Here is a 16,980-nt window from a genome sequence, read left to right on the forward strand (position 1 = left end):
TTTCTACAGAGGCATTATTAGACATTCAAAATGCAGTGCCACAACATGAGAAAGATCTCTGGAAATCAAGGGGGGAGGAGTGACTGGATTTCCAGATCTTCTTTATAGATCAGCAACTTCAGGTAAAGTTATAATGCCTCAGTCATTACTTAAAACAGCCCTTCGACAACTTCATTTACCAACACACAATTCTAAAAGAGTAATGATGGATGAATTAAATAAAAGGTGGTTTATCCCTAATCTAGGACCATTAGTTGATGTATTTCTAGCTTCATGTAATGTGTGTTATCAGTAGTCTAAAGGTCTAAAGGTAACCAAAAATGCCTTCATCCTCCATTCCAAGACCAATAGGTCCTTTCATAGAGTTACACATAGATTTTGTCGATATGATCCAAAAATGTAATGGATATAGGTATTTGTTAGTGGTGGTGTGATGCTGACCAGGCAGCGAAATTCCTGGTGAGAGAGGTCATACCTAGGTGGGGCGTTCCGGCGGTGGCGATTCGCAGTGATAATGGAAAACACTTTGCTAACACAGTATTTCAGCAAATTACTACACTATTAGGAGTGGAACACCAGTTTACCTCAGTTTACCACCCAGAGAGTAATGGAATTGTTGATGAATGGCTTATTGAAAAGCAAAGTGTCAAAAATTTGTGAGACATTGAAAAAGAATTGGCTTTACTGCCTTCCCCTTGCTCTGTATGCATTTAGAAATGCCCCTTCAAAAGATCATCATTTGACCCCTCACCAAATCGTAACAGGTAGGCATTCTAATTTTGTTTTTCAAAACAGATTTTATTGACAGATCACATAAGGAGCCACAGATCTCTGTACCCCAGAGGTATCTGCGAGATATCAATACATTTGTACAGGAATGCAATCCGTCACATCTTCGTAGTCAAACAAAGGGAACAATCACAGTAAACAAGTCCCCCCACCCAACCCCCCGAGCCCACCCCCAACTACCCCCCTCCCCCCGACCCCGATCCCTCCCCCCGCACGGCCTTCGATCGTTCACGTCACTCTCGCACACCCATCCAATCAGCGAGTTCAATCATACGCCAAGATCCGGATCCCGCTCTGTCGGCGGCTCTAGCCAAAGACCCCTGTATTCAGCCCACCTCTTCCATATCTTGTAGTGTTTGCTGGGGCAACCACGGGCCAGAAATATGGGCCTTTCCATCCCCATACAGAAGTCAAGGCCTCTTTTTCAAACAAGGAGTGACGGGGGCTGTGGATCCTTCCAGACCCTCGCTATGTCTCGCGTGGCTATTGTTAGTCCCAAGAGTAGCAAATGTCTTTTATACAGGTTGCCCCCCACTCCCTCCAGCACATGCAGCAGACCCAAGCGTGGCGTGCGCGGGAGCACCCAGCCCAGTGCCTCATCCAATCCATTCCAGACCCCACACCAGAACCTATTCAGTCGCCCACAGCTCCACACTGTATGAAGGAAAGTACCCTCCTCACTCCCACATCTGGTACACTCCGGGGCCGCAATGAGTCCCGCCCTCCACAACCTCTTCCGCGTATAGTACACTCTGTGGAAGTATTTGAATTGAATCAGCCGGAGCCGGATCGAAATGGCCGCGCCTCTAGAGCTCGCCAGCGCCTCATTCCAATCCTCCTCCTCCAGCGGCCCAACATCCACTTCCCATTTCTCCTTAAGGGAGCATAAGTCAGAGGAGCAATGTATGATCAGGGATTGATAAATGCGGGAAATCTTTTTAGTAGCCAGCTCACCCATAAAGACTCAGGCCTCTAAGGGGCTAAACTCAGGGAGGGACATTAGACCCGCCACATTCGGAGCCAGGGCATGTCGGAACTGCAGGTAGCGGAAGAATTGCGTATGTGGCATGTCATATTCTACTCGTAGCTCCTGGAATGTTTTAAGCGTCGTCCCGGCCATGACATCCCCCAACCTAGAAATGCCGACGGCGTCCCATCCCGCAAATCCCGCCAAGGAAGCCAGGCCCGGGAGGCGGCCATTGCGCCAGAGGGGAGTCTCCTCGGTCAGAGTCCGCCACCATCCCATTCGCCTCAGCGCTCGCCGCCAAACGTCGAACACAACCTGCGTCGCCACCGGCAAGGCCCCGTGTATCTTTGGCGCGTATAGCAGCGTGTGCAGTGTGTGCGGTTTCATTAGTAGTCGCTCCAGCGCATAGGCTGGGTCTCCCCTGTCCCCATACCACCAATCATTCAGGACTAGTAAATGGGACGCCTGGTAATAGGAGAGAACGTCGGAGGTCGCCAGCCCCCCTCCGTATGTGGAACGAAAGCACGTGCGCAGCGCCACCCTTACAGAGCCACTCTCCCAGAGAAACTGTCCCAGGACCGTGTTCACTCGCTGAAACCATGCGGGTTGGATCGGGTATTGATGATTCTGCAATTGATATAACAGCCTGGGCAGGGCCACCATCTTGAAGATGGCCGATCTGCCATAGATGGTCAGCGGCATACGGGACCACACCTTAATGTCCGCCCGGGTCCGTTCCCAGACCGGCACCACATTGCGCTCCCAGGCAATAGCTGGGATCTCGGTCAGGAACACCCCTAGATATTTAATTCCGCCAGCGGCCTTCTGGAGCTCTGCGGCCCAGTCTCCGACCGGTGGACCCCTTCCCAGCACCCAGAGAGTAGATTTACGTGGGTTCATGTATAAGCCCGACGTCTCACCAACGATCTGTAGGATGCGCAAGAGGCGGGGCCCAGACCTATTGAGGTCCGTGAGAAAAAACAGAACTTCGTCCGCATAGAGTGCAATGCGGTCAGAAAGGTCGCCCGACCACTCAAACCCCTCATCTGCGCGTCGATTCGGACCCAGGCGGCCAGGGGCTCCATAGCCAGGGCGAATAAGTAGGGCGAGAGGGGGCAGCCCTGTCTGGTGCCCCTCCGGATGGGGAAAGTCGATGACACGGCCCCCGCCACCCGAACCGAGGCCGTAAGGTCGGTATAGAGCAGCTTCACATATGACAAGAAAACCGGCCCCAAATTCAGCCGCGGTAGTAGGGAGAAGAGGTATGCCCAGCTGAGGGAGTCAAACGCTCTGTCCATATCCGCCAGGAACAGCGCCGCTTGCATCCCGGAGGACCGAATCGCCGCAACCGCGACGTTGGCCCGCCGAATATTGTGCCACGTAGCCCGTTTGGACATAAAGCCGGCTTGGTCCGGATGTATGAGATCGGAGATGTATGGCAACAATCTGTTGGCCAGAGCCTTAGCCAAGACTTTGGCCTCCACATTTAACAAGGAGATCGGGCGATACGATGCGTATTCCTCGGGAGGTCGACCGGGTTTGTGAAAGACCACCACCTCAGCGTGTCTCCAGTCCTGGGGCATGTAGCCAAGTTCCCGCGCCTCCTCCACCACTGCTCTGTAGTGGGTTCCCAACTGGAGATGAAACTTCTTAAAGAATTCGCTGGGGAAGCCGTTGGGGCCGGGGGCTTTCCCCGCGTTCAGTTCCCCAAGAGCGGTCCCCAGCTCGTCCTCCGTCAGAGGTCTGTCCAGGCAATCGCGGGCTTCGTCTGAAAGAGCCCGCGGAGGTAGGTCCGCTATAAACTTGTCAATCAAGTCCTCACCAATGCATTCGTGCTGGGAGTACAGGGCGGCATAATAATTCGCAAAGCCTTCCGAAAGTGACATGGGATCGGTTATCAGGGCGCCAGACCCATCTAGCATTCTCGGAGGGGTCTGGGTTTGGAACTGGCTCTGGCACAACCTGTGCAACATCGTCCCAGACTTATCCCCCCACTGGTATACCCTGCTGCGGGTTGCCAGCCACATCTGCCGCGCCTCGTCTAGTAGCAATGAAGCGTAGGACTGTTGCGCTAACAGCAGTTGTTCCAGCGCTCTGCCTTCCCCTTCTGGACCACTTTGCCGCTCTAGATCCCATATTGTCGCCTCCGCCTGATCGAGAGCCTCCCTGCGGCGCCTCTTGGCTGCCACACACCACGCTATATCTATGCCCCTCAACGTGGGCTTCATGGCTTCCCAGAGCGTCGCCTTAGTCGCCACGGTGCCAGTATTCTCAGCCAGATATTGTGCTATGGCTTTTCGCATGTGGGCCTGGTAATCCCCCAACTGTAGGTGCCAAACTGACAGGCGCCAACGAAACTGCTGCTTCCTGCGGTCCAAACTAATCGTGGCCGCCACCGGAGAGTGATCAGACAGTCCCCGCGACAAGATATCCGCGGCCTCCACCCTACACTGAACTGCTACTGGGACGAAGATATAGTCCAACCTCGAGAATGAACGATGGACTGCCGAAAGGAAGGTGTATTCACGCTGTGCGCCTCGTATATATCTCCATGTGTCCACCCATCCCAGATTCCGGGTCATGTCATGTAATTTGGTAATTTGGTATGCCCGGATGCGACTGTCCCCCCCCCCCCCGGGCCTGTACCTGTCGCGCGCCTGATCCATCACATCATTACAGTCCCCCCCAATGACAGCCAACCCATTCGGGATTTCCGCCCACACTGCTAATATCTTTTCAACCAAGGACCACTGCAAGGGGGGCGGAGGATACACGCAGCCAAACACTACCTCCTCGTCTCCAAGTGTACCCTGAATAAAGATGTATCTGCCCTGCGGGTCTCGCCAGTGAGCGGAGTGTACATAAGAGACCCTGCGGTGCACCAGGACAGCCACACCTCTGGATCCTCTGGCAAAACCAGCGTGGAAAACCTGACTATAGCCAAAGCGCTGGAGGCATAATGCCTTAGTCCCCAGGAGATGCGTTTCCTGCAGCATGACAACATCAGCCCCCACTCTTTTAGCCTGTTTCAGAACCGCTCCCCGCTTAATCTTGTCCAACACTCCCCTTACATTCCAGCTAAGGACCCGAAGTGTGGCCCCAGGCCCAACGGCCCCTCTATCCAGGGTCGACATCAAGGACCTGTCGCAACCAGGAGAAGTGTGGCTCACTGGTTAGAGGAGGCAGACCTGGAAGCCGAGGTCAGTCCGCAACCAGGGTTCAATTCCTGGCTCGGCGGGGTCTTGAGTCCTAAAATGTCCATGGACTCGACAATTCTCGCTCCGGTGCCTACTCGATTCACGGGTTCACACTCTGCGACTCTGGGCAATAGCTTGCTTAATCTCCACAACGGCCCCTCGCGGCGGGATGCCTGGCTTTCACCTTGCGGATACCCTGCTGGGGTTATCTCACAGGGGAATACCAGGACGGGTTCCCTAAGCAAGCGCTTAGAAACCGCTTGGTGATTTGCGCCATATAAAATTCCTGTACATTTACATTTACATGACACTCGCTATCTGTGTGTGCTACCAGCCACCATCCCGATCGCATCAGAGCCGTGCAGTCCCCCCCCAAGGCAACATTCTCCAACTCCCCAGAACTCCCCCCCCTCCCCACCCATACCTCATAAAACAATGAAGTACCTGTCGTGGTGCAGCGCGGCTTCTGCCTCCAACGTGAGGCCGACAACCCACCCCACCAATGGATCCCCATAACTGTGGTTAACTCGCCCAACATCCACTCCCACCCACCCTTACCTGAAAGGAACCCCCCCGCCCGTTCACTCCCCCCGATCCACAACCGCCCCTCATGCACTCATTTGGTCCCGTATCTGGCTCAAGCACTTCGCTCTCCCCACCAACATACAAAGCTGTGCTTGATACAGACCGCTGTCGGGAGCGGGATCTCCAATTGTCCTTACGTCGGGAGGATCTCGTCTGCGCATCATCATGTGAGGAGTCAGAATCTCGCCCCGTAGGAGAGTGCACTTTTACCGGTCTAATTTAATCTGTCCATAGAAATACATCCTCTGGGCGATCAAAGAAGTGCGTACGAGATTGAAACTCTCAGGCGGGCCGGATAGAGAAGTGCATACTGTATCTTCAGGTCGCGTAGCCGGGCCATGGCCGCTGTAAAGGACTGGCGCTGCTGTTGCACCAAGCGAGTATAGTCTGGAAAGATCAAAATCGTGTGATTTTCATATCGCAGGGGTTCTTACACTCTGGCCTGTTTAAGGATCACATCCCTGTCGTGGTAATTGAGAAGCTTCGCAATCACCGGCCGCGGCCTCGCTCCCTCCGGCGGTTTTTGCATCAGGGCCCGATGTGCCCGTTCTATAACAAAGCATCTGGACAAGGTTTCAGGCGGGACCCAGCTCTCAATCCATCGCGTTAGGAAGCCCTCCATATCTCCCTTCTCACAGCCTTCAGGTAGTCCTACAAAGCGGAGGTTGTTGCGCCTGGCGCGTCCTTCTGCGTCCTCCACCCGAAGCGCCAGGCCCTTCTGCGTGGATTCTAGGGCAGCCACTTTGCGTTTGAGGGTCACTACATCATCTTCTACTCCAGATATCCGGGTTTCAACTTCTGTGATGCGGGAGACCGCATTCCGCAGGTCCTGACGAAGGAGCGTAACATCCGAACCCACCGCCCCAATTTTGGCGTCCAACGCGTCCCGGGATTGGGTGATAGCTGCCATTAGTGCTGCATTGTCTGGCCCGGCTGCCTGGGAGCCGCCCGAGGCCCCCACACTGCCCCCCGGCCCCGTATACTTGTCAATGGGTCCCTGCTTAGGGCCTCCCCCGCCGCCTCCTGCCCCGCGGGTCATGATAGGTGTACTGCACCAGAGTCTTAGGCTGCCCCGCGGGCACTGTCGGATCACCGCCCACTATGCCTCCACGCCGGGGGCCCACCGCGGTCCGGTCTGACCGCCGAGCAAACGGGCCAGGTATCTCACCACAGTGTCTATTGGCCCCTATTGCGCCCTTCGAGGTCTAGGCCCGGCAGCAGCATGCACACACGGGGCCCCGGAGCCCCCCAGCCCGATCTCTGCCACCGCCGACCCTCCTCTGGTGTGTCGCTGATCCTCCCGCTACTGTCCAGGGGGCCCCCCTGTCCCGTACCTGAATTGTTTGGCCACCGGGACTCCCGCCTCCCAGTCGCTCTGCAGGGCTCTCCGCGTCAATGCTTGGGCCAGTCAGGCCCCACGATGGCGTCCGGCCGGCCTCCTCCGCTGCTGGGCGTCGCGAAAATCGAGGTCCGCTCTAGGCCTCCACACCGCCGATCGACCTCCCAGGATTACCACCACTCCTGCACTCAGTCTTTCACCTCACCGGGGCCAAGGAGGAAGGAGGGGCCCACGCCGAGTTGCTCTGCTCCGACAGCTCGTTTTCCGTCCTCCAGTCGGGACTCGTTGCTCCACTGTCTCTCACAGGGTCGCTGCAGCAAGATCAGGGCACCCCAGGTGTAGGCCAAGGTGTCCCCAAGATGCACAGGGCCAGACGCGGCCCTCCGTCGCTGCCTGTCTGCCGCCTGTCAGCCTGGTCTTGGCCGCCTCTGCGCGATGCTTCCCGGGGTCGCGAAACTCGAGCGTCCCAGCTTCCAGGAGCCGCCAAGGCCGCACAACGTCCCCCCGCCCTCACTCGTCTCCAGGTGCGCTAAATCGGCCCAAAAGGCACCGATGTGGGCTCCGCTACTCCCTGCACCAAGCGCTACTCTCGGGGCCGTTGTGCGATGCGGGGGAACAGGATAATTCGCCGGATAGTCGGCTGGCGAGGACGGAGATCCACTAGGCTGCGTCCGCCATGCTTGCTGTCCAAGCCACGCCTCCAGGCATTCTAATTTTTCTTTTAAACAAAATCAAATGATTTGTTCTGATGGCCTGCATCAGAAAGTGTTTGGCAAGAAATGAATGCATACATGTCTGCCTTAACAAAATCTGTACAGGTTTATTCTAAACAAGTTCAGCTGCAACAGGCCAACAGTACTGCACCACCCCTGCCCTTGTCTACAGCCATCAGCATCGGTTCCTGGGTCTTCGTGCACATCTTTGTGAGGACATGGAAGGGTCCTAAGTTTCTAGGCCCCTACCAAGTAACACAGAGCACGCCAACAGCAGTAAAAGTGGAGGGGATGCGGAACTGGATGCAGGTAATGGACATTATTCCATTTTTGGCCTCACTCCCACAAGGAGTGGAGGAGGAAATGGTCCAAGAACAAATTATAAAATGAAGAAACAGCTAAATTATATTTTTCATAGTATTATAATGAGTTCAGTGATTAGGATTATTACTCTGATAATTTGCTATTGTATTATGTGTTATGTAGATCCAAAAGATCCTACCCATAGGGAAGAAGTATTAAGCTTTCGCAGAGCTGTTTTGAATGAAACAGATATACATCCTCTGCATGATTCTCTATTTGATAATTTGTGGTTGAAAAGCATGCATGATATAGGTACCAATACACACAATGATAGTTGTTATGTATGTTCTCTTATTGCCCATGCCATAGAAACACCACCTTTAGTGTATCCTAAAGAAGTGCCTGTTAATATGACAAAGTGTTTATTGCATCTTTTCTTGTGTAGGATAAAAGTACAGTTACAGCCAACACATGTTAGTCATATGACCGACAGAGTTAATGCAACCAGATTTGATACAACCCCTGAAATTTTGCAAATGTTGACAGATAAAACAGAGATAATGAAAGAGATATCCAGAATGAAAGGAGAAGGGCAGAAATATAGTTATGCAAATTGGGAGGAAGCCGTATTGGAACGAGGTGTTCCAGGGAGATCTAATCCACCATCCACCTGTATTAATTATTCTGCCAAGCCACTGCCCCCAGATTGCGCAGCTAGGCCAGTATTAAGTATTGAAGCATCAGTATTTGCCAATAATACATGGTTTACTGGAGCTAGGTTTTCATGTAGGGCCGTATCTTTATGGAATGGCAAAGAAACAAAAAATCCTTTGAGATTTGATGATATAAAAGCATCATGTCAGCAAGTATGGGATGAAAACATACAGAGATATACATGGACTGGAACTAAACGTCATCCTGTGAAACTAATGAGATTTTCTCTTTGCTTTCAGGGAAATGGGATTGTTAAAGTGGGACAGAATCTCAATTGCAGTTCAACTATTTACAATGCTCATATGCAGGGCGGTACCTCCAGCCTTATGGATTTATACTGGCAGTGTGGAGCTCGAATATACACTCAATTACCCCCCAACTGAAGCGGAATCTTCACTTTGGTGACTTTACATACTCCATCTATGGTAATACCAGCAAAAGAAATAAAAGATTTACATTTGCATTCCCTGAGTAAAGAATCAACTTTGCTGCATCATCACAGAAGAAAAAGGATGGCTGAGTACTTTGGAACTTCAGTGTGGCAGGATGTGCCCAAAGAGTATAGGTTGTTCAATGATGCCCAAACATTTTTGGGAAGTCTGATACCTCTCTTTCAAGCAAAAGCAACTGCTCACTGGGTTCAGATCACCCGCTGGGAGCTGATGAAGGCCATAAATGCTACTGAAGATGGCTTTAATGCAATTAAAGAAGAGCTGCGTTCAATCAGAGTTATGGTGATGGAAAACAGATATGTTTTGGACTTAATGATAGCAATCGAAGGAGGAGTATGTAAAAAACTTAATTCAGTATGCTGCACTTTCATACCGGCGAATGATGAAGATGAAGGAAATCTAACTCAGGCCATATTGACTTTGCATAATTTGCATACACAGATGAAGGAAGAGGGGGGTACTCCAGATGAGTGGTTCACCGGCTCATTTGAATGGGTGCCGTCCTGGATGTCGGGGTTGTCTAAGGCCTTGTAGCCTGTAATAGTTCTGCTGCTATTGATGTGCCTAGTATTTCAGGTTATCCTAGCATGTTGCAAGAGGTTTACAGCTAAAGTGGGAGGTATGTTCCCTATAAGGAGCAATAAAGAGATGCAAAATATAGAATTGGAAGAAATGCACAGGGGTAGTGAGGAAGTAGTCGAAGAATCGACTAGAAAGGGGAAAAAAAGGAATCAAAACCCTAATTTAGATTTACGACCTAATTATTCAGTTTTATCTGTCACATGCCCACACACTGTGAAATATTATGTAAAGACTGATAAAATGTATAATGCTGTTTAAACGTGCATGTTAAAGTTGCACAATTGTATCTGGAAATGACCTAAGGCCTGCTTTCAAAAAAAGGTCTAAATGCGATTTGGTTTGTGTTTTTTCCTCTTCATTGTATTCGAGCTGAGAACGTCCTGCCTAGGATAGATAACAGGAAATTCAGAGCAGCAAGAATGTTTCCCATTGTAGTCTGTTAGTTTGGCGTGAGAAGTCACAAACAGCAGGAAAGAGCTGTTCTTTAAATAAATGTATGTAATCTGGGTGACACAGAGCGGAAAAGCAGGAAGCTTTTTCTATTGTGAACATTGTATTAAATATGGATCTATTCCAAGATTAGTATTATAAGAAGTAGACTTGAAGTGTATGTTAGTTGAGACTGACTTGTGCTTCACTCATAGCACATCACTCTCCTAGTCGAATTAGCCTGGCATGTGCAATACACCATTTTGTACTCTCTTTTGTTGCAGATGTGGTGATTAAATGATTTGCATGGCTTAAAAAGGATTTTTTCCCGACAGTTTCATTAGGAAAATGGTCGGCAAGAACTTTGGAACCACCCTCCCTCCAGGATTGAAAGGACATGTGTCTTCCCATATCAGTGAATGGTGCCAGTATCCAGATTTGTAGCTCCCTATGCAATGGGGCTTTCCTTAAAACCTTCTCCACAAACCGCTGCCACATGTCGGCTGTATGTCTCACCAGATAGGGGTGAGTCGCGTCCGCTCCCATGCCCCGCATCAGCGCCCCCTGGAGTGCCAGGGTATCCACCCTGCCCGACAGCAGGCGTTTCTCACAGTTGTCTGCGTCAGTTGGCCAGTGCGCTGCCGGTTGTAATTGGGCGGTGTAGTGATATAAACCAAAGAGCGGACCTTCCAGGCCGCCCTCCTCATAACTACACATAATAGTGCTAAGGGCTACCCTACTGTGCCGACCTGCCCAGAGCAGGGTAGTGAGAATGATATTCAGGGTCTTGAGGACTTGCGCCAGTAATGGGCATAGTGAGTTCTGGAGAGTATATAAGGTCTTGGGCAGCATCACCATCTTAGAGCTGGCCACCTTACACATCAATGACAGTGGAAGGGTGTTCCAAAAAGTCACAAAGCGCTGTAGGGACGTAATTACCTGGTCTATGTTCCTGGTCAACACCTGTGTATCCGCTGGCGCCACCTGTATCTCTAAGTATTGGAAACTCTCCCACTCCCAGCGCAGCCCCAGGTCCGGAAGATCTTCTAGGGGTACCGAGGTTAGTTCACCCAATGGAAAAACAATGACTTGTTCCGATTAAGCCGCAATCCAGACACCTCACCAGATCTGTCCACTTGACGCAGCAGTTCAGGTAATGTGTCCCAGGGAGAGGCTAAATAAAACAGGGCATCATCGGCATATAGGGAGATAATGTGGCTTGTGTTGTCCACTCTAATGCCCCACTGATCCATTTCCACCCCGATCCGTACCTCAAAAGGCTCTATGGCCAGGGCGAACAATAGAGGTGAAAGGGGACACCCCTGATGAGTGCCCCTACTGAGCTGCCAGTCTTCTGAGCACACGCCCCCAAGTTTAACCCTCGCGCGGGGTTCCATGTACAGTGTGCGAATCCAACGACAGAAGTTGGGTCCCAGGCCCACGGCTCGTAGGACCTCCAAAAGGTACCCCCAGTCCACCATATCGAATTCCTTGGCAAGGACGATGGAGACCAGTGCCAGCTGTTCCTCCAGACCGCGTACTTCATGCATTACATGATGAAGCCTGTGCAGATTCATAGCCGTGTTTCTACCCTGTATAAAACCACATTGGTCCTCATGTACCAAATGCGGCATGTATGGGCTTAAATGGGTTGCCAAGAACTTACACAGAATTTTAACATCCGTGTTAATCATCGTAATCGGTCGGTAGGATGAGGGCTAATGCGCATCCCTCGCTGAAAGGCCTCAAGATACACCTGTAAGAGGAGGCGGGGAAGCGTGCCCACAAATGCATAATAGAACTCAGGAGGGTACCCGGCACTCCCCGGGGACTTAGCTCTTGGTAAGCATCGCAGCGCGGAGGTCACCTCCCCCAGTGTAAGGGGCTCTTCTAGATTTTTCTTTGCTGATTCAGGGATAGACCGAAGAGTCAGTTCGGGCAGGTATGGGAGATAAGCTGACACACCAACAGCTGGGTCTGCGGTATATGCTATTTGTAAGTGGGATTTCAGCACTCGCAGTAGTCCCACCTCTGAGTGGACCAGTCCTCCATTGAGCTCCCGCAGAGTCACGATCGCGTCAGGGGCCTGTTCTCATCAGAGAACCCAGGCCAACAAACGGCTCGATTTATCCCCCTCCCTATGGAGGCATTGTTTATATAGTTTAAGGGTGTATTTGTCAAGTCTGTCCCAAATGTCATGTACGCGCTCCCGGAGGACGTGTTCCCTAGCCCCATCCGCTGCATCTGGAGCGTCATGAGTCTGTGCCTCTAGGAGGCATTGTTCTCCGTCTTGTAGCTCTTGTTGGAGTTGCCGACGGACCCCAATTGTGAGACCCAAGCAGGCCCCTCTCACCACCGCGCCTCCCACTTCGTAGCCTGTGACAAGTTAGGTCCCTCCCAATTTAGGTCGACAGTCGATTATGGCAGATTCTATGTGTTGCTTCCCTTCCGGGACCTCGAGCACCTCTGCCGGTAATCTCCAAGTCCGGGGGCGACGAGCTGGGGCCCCCCAGTCAATCACGCAAGCAACAGGGGAATAGTCAGATAAGACGCGCGCCTGATATGTCACCTCAAAGGACATAGCAGTGTCTGGGTTTGCCACTAGGATTCTGTCTGGTGTGACTGCTCAGCCCTCCACAGGGCTTGGTCGCCCCACTCACTGCTGCCGCTCCTGCCTGCCTTTGCCGCCTCCTGCCTGCAGATTCCTTCGCTCGCTGCCCGCTGCTCCTGGGAATTTCCCGCTGCTCCTGGGAATTTCCCGCTGCCCGCTGCTTCTTGGAATTTCCCGCCGCTGCCTCCCTGCGGCCCCGCCCCCCTGTGATTCCATTCGCCGCCCTGCTCCCGCCACCCAGCTGCTCCTCCCTCCCGGCTCCTTACTTATGACGCCCCCAGAGCGACCGCGCAGCGGACGCGCGCAGCGGGAGCACCGATTGAGCGCCGAAGGAGCGCCAAAGGTAAGCCCGTCCGCGCCTGGCCCGCGCCCAGCGCCAAGACCTCTGGCCCTCCCCGCCGAGGCAAGACGACCCGACTGACCTACGACGCCGCCACTCTCAACGCACTCAATGCCGGCCGGACCCACGCCTGCTGCCGAGCCACCCCGAGACGCACCCACGGACCCTTCACCTGCTGCACCTGCAAGTTCACCTGCCTCCGAACCTGCCCCGCACCCGCCAAGACAAACACCAGCAGCAACCACCTCAAGTGCATCCTGATCAACACCCGCTCCGTCCACAGACACTCCGTGGAACTCTGGAACCTCCTCGACGCTACATCACCGGACGTCGCCTTCCTCACGGGAACCTGGATGAACGCCTCCTCTGCACCCGACATCGCCATCGCCATGGGTACAAGATCATCAGGAGGGACCGCATCAACCAGACCGGAGGTGGCATCGCCATCGTCCACAGGAACGAATGAATGAATGAATGAATGAATGAATGAATGAAAAGAGATTTATAGAGCGCAAAACAATAACCCGCAGGTATCAAGGCGCCTAGCAAAAATGATCAGAGAATGATCAGGAAAAAGACATGAAGCCCTACACATATGCTTGCTGAAAGAGAAGGGTTTTTAAAGCAGTACGGAAGTTCTGTAAGGACGGGAGAGATCTCAGATCCGGAGGAAGTTCATTCCACCACTTAGGAGCAAGAGTGGAGAAGGCTCTGCCACCCCATTTGGCTCTTCGTACACGGGGGGCTGCCAGAAGCAGTTTCCCAGAGGAACGCAAGTTCCTTCGGGGGACATAGTGGGAGATGATGGATCCTATTCCAGTGTCGCTCTTTTTGGCGATGGCTCTGTAGGTCATACATAGAACTTTAAACCGGATTCGGTGTTCTACCGGCAGCCAGTGCAGCGTTTTCCTGGCTGCAGTGGCCGAGGAGCGTCTGGGAATGTCCAGGACAAATCTGGCTATGGCGTTTTGGACTACCTGTAAGCGCTGCAGCTGTCCTTTGTTAAGTCCAGCATACAGCGCATTACAGTAGTCCAGACGCGAGCCGATGAGAGCAACAGCTATTTGTTTTCTTGCCTGGAAAGAGAGATATTTCCTGATCCTTCGTAGGGTGTGAATCAGGCCCCAACAGGTGGAAATGGTTCTGCTCACCTGGCTGCCTAAGTCAAGGGCAGGGTCTATTAGCACCCCGAGATTCTTAGCAGAAGATGTGGGGGAAGGGCATGTTCCAAGTGAGTCGGGCCACCAATTGGCTGACCAGATGTTTTCTTTCCCCCCAAACACCATCACCTCCGTCTTCTCCCCATTCAGTTTCAGAGAGTTCTGGATCATCCATTGACCAACCGCCTCCATACACGATCTAAACTTGGAGGCGATTAGTTCATCTGAATGGGGAAAAGAGACGAGGATTTGAGTGTCGTCTGCGTACGAGACTACCTCCATCCCGAACGATCTTATTAATTTGGCTAGTGGGGTAACATAGATATTAAAAAGGGTCGGGCTAAGTGCTGACCCTTGAGGAACCCCACATAGCACAGGTCGGGATGGAGATAGGAACTCCCCAAGCTTGACTCTTTGTTCCCTCCCCGTGAGGAAAGAGGTCAAAAGATCCAGAGCTGCGTTCTTCACCCCCACCTCCCTCAGCCGCGATGTAAGTACTGAGGGGGAGAGGGTATCGAAAGCCGCAGTTAGATCTAGCAGGACCAGGAGAGAGGTCTGGCCCTCATCTACTGTCGTGCGGATCTTGTCGAGCACGATGGTGAGGGCTGACTCGGTGCTGAATTCTCTCCTGAATCCATGCTGGGAGGAGTCTAAGCATCCCGAACTTTCCACAAAGACAGCGAGATGCTTGTTAAGATGTGTCTCAAGCATCTTCGCTGGGGCAGGGAGTAGGGAGATAGGCCGGAAGTTTTTTAGGACCCCCGGATCCAGAGAGGCCTTTTTCAACAGGGGTTTTACTACCGCCTTCTTCCACTCTACAGGGAAAATACCATCTCTGATGGCTAGATTCATTACCTCTAGCAGCGGTGGTAAGAGGGTCTCCGTACACTGCTTGATGACTTTCAGTGGGCAGGTATCCAGAGGGGAACCAGACTTGGTCTTGGCTAGCAGTAGCTCGAGATCTTGCAAGGCCAGCGGGGGAAAAGAGTCCAGGGTGCATGGTGGGGAGATTTCTGTGGTGATCAGGCTCATCTCTACCCTAGGTGTAGATGCACTGAGAACAGCTCTTTGTTCCTCGAGGGCCAGGTGGATATCCTGAATTTTAGAATGGAAGAAGGAGGCAATCTTATCACAAAGATCCTGCGAAGGAATGACAGGGTCAGGGGCTTGCAATCTGACCAGGGAGTCAACAGTTTTAAAGAGCTCCTTCGGAGAGGAGAGCGAGGAAGTCGCGGTAACAAAGTATTCTTGTTTAGCCTGCACGATTTCAGCTTTGTATTTTTTAACAAGAAGTCTATGAGCTTCCTTGTTCTTGAGGTCCCAACTAGCATGCCATAGCCTCTCCTTTCTCCTCACTTCTTGCCTAAGAAGCCTAAGGGAGTCGGAGAACCAGGGGGCAGAAGGTCTCTTTCTGGCGCGGCGCCGAGATTGTACTGGGGCCAGTTTATTCAAGGCCTCGGTAGTGACCTGATCAAAGTGAGCGACTGCAGTCTGTACGCTATCTAGGCCAGTGGTAGCAAGGCTTGCAGCCCAGGGCACGAAGGAATTGCTATTAATATTCCTGAAGTTTCTGGTAGTCTCTATTGTGTGGTTCCCTATTTTACAGGAGTTCACCCTATGATGTTTCAAAAGGAAAGGGACCGCCAGATGGTCAGACCAGGAAAGATGGATCGGGTCCTTGGTAGTCAAACGGGGGTCATTGGAAAAGATGCCATCCAAAGTGTGTCCTGCACGATGTGTGGCTCCCGTAACACGTTGCGTTAGCCTGCAAGATTCTAGAGCCTCAATGAGACAGGAGGTATCAGAAAGGTCGTGCCGTTCTAGGTGGTAGTTAAAGTCACCCAGGATGGAAAAGTTGTCTCGGCCAAAATAGGGTTCAAGAGATTGGAGAAGGTGGTGCGTGAAGTGGGTTCTCGAGCCAGGGGGTCGATAAATTAAGATACCGTTAAAGAAGGGGCGTTGCGCTTCCTTTATTGTAAAATAAAATGCTTGAAAACTGTCAGGAAAATCGGTTATGGGTACTGTGTGGCATTGTAGGTGATCTTTGTGAAGGATCGCTATCCCCCCTCCCACTCGTCCCTGCCTATCGAGTCTGGCCAGGCAGTACCCTTCAGGGACAGCCTCTATTAAATCAGGGTCGGAAGAATCCTTGGCCCAAGTTTCGGTCACAAACACTAGAGTGGGCGTTCTGTCCAGTACCATCTCCTTAAACATAACCTTGTTCTTGGAACACCATCCGCATCACGACCGACGCCAACGACTCCTTCGCCGCAGCCGAACATCTCCACTTCCAGATTCACACCGACCCTAAGACGACCCTCAGAGGCACCCTAGTCTACAGACCCCCGGGACCACGCACACAATTCAGCGAAGACATCACAGATTTCATCAGCCCGTACGCCCTCCCCTCCACTGACTACATCCTCCTCGGGGACCTCAACTTCCACCTGGAGAACAACAAGGACCGCAACACCACTGACCTGCTGGAAGACCTCACCAACCTCGGACTCAAGCAACTGGTCAACACCCCCACCCACTACGCCGGCCACACGCTTGATCCCGTCTTCTCTTCCAGCAAGTACATCACCTTCAGCCACGCCACCGGACTCCACTGGACCGACCACAGCTGCGTCCACTTCAGCTTCAAAAGATCCACGACCCACCACCACCCGCAACAGGTACCTCACAGGAATTGGAGCAAGATCACCGCAGACCAGCTTACCACCTCCCTCAGCCAGAGCCCACCCGCCAACACAACGGACCCCAACGAAGCAGCCCGCAACTTCACACAGTGGCTGA

At 52.4% G+C, this 16,980-nt stretch overlaps 1 pseudogene; it reads left to right on the forward strand.

The window, feature by feature from the left end:
- The first annotated feature begins 7,656 nt into the window (after window positions 1-7,656).
- LOC144828237 (syncytin-B-like) lies at window positions 7,657-9,899 on the forward strand (annotated as a pseudogene).
- The last annotated feature ends 7,081 nt before the right edge of the window (window positions 9,900-16,980 follow it).

Source organism: Lissotriton helveticus, chromosome 4_1 (assembly GCF_964261635.1).
Source record: "Lissotriton helveticus chromosome 4_1, aLisHel1.1, whole genome shotgun sequence".
NCBI classification, from domain to species: Eukaryota; Metazoa; Chordata; class Amphibia; order Caudata; family Salamandridae; genus Lissotriton; species Lissotriton helveticus.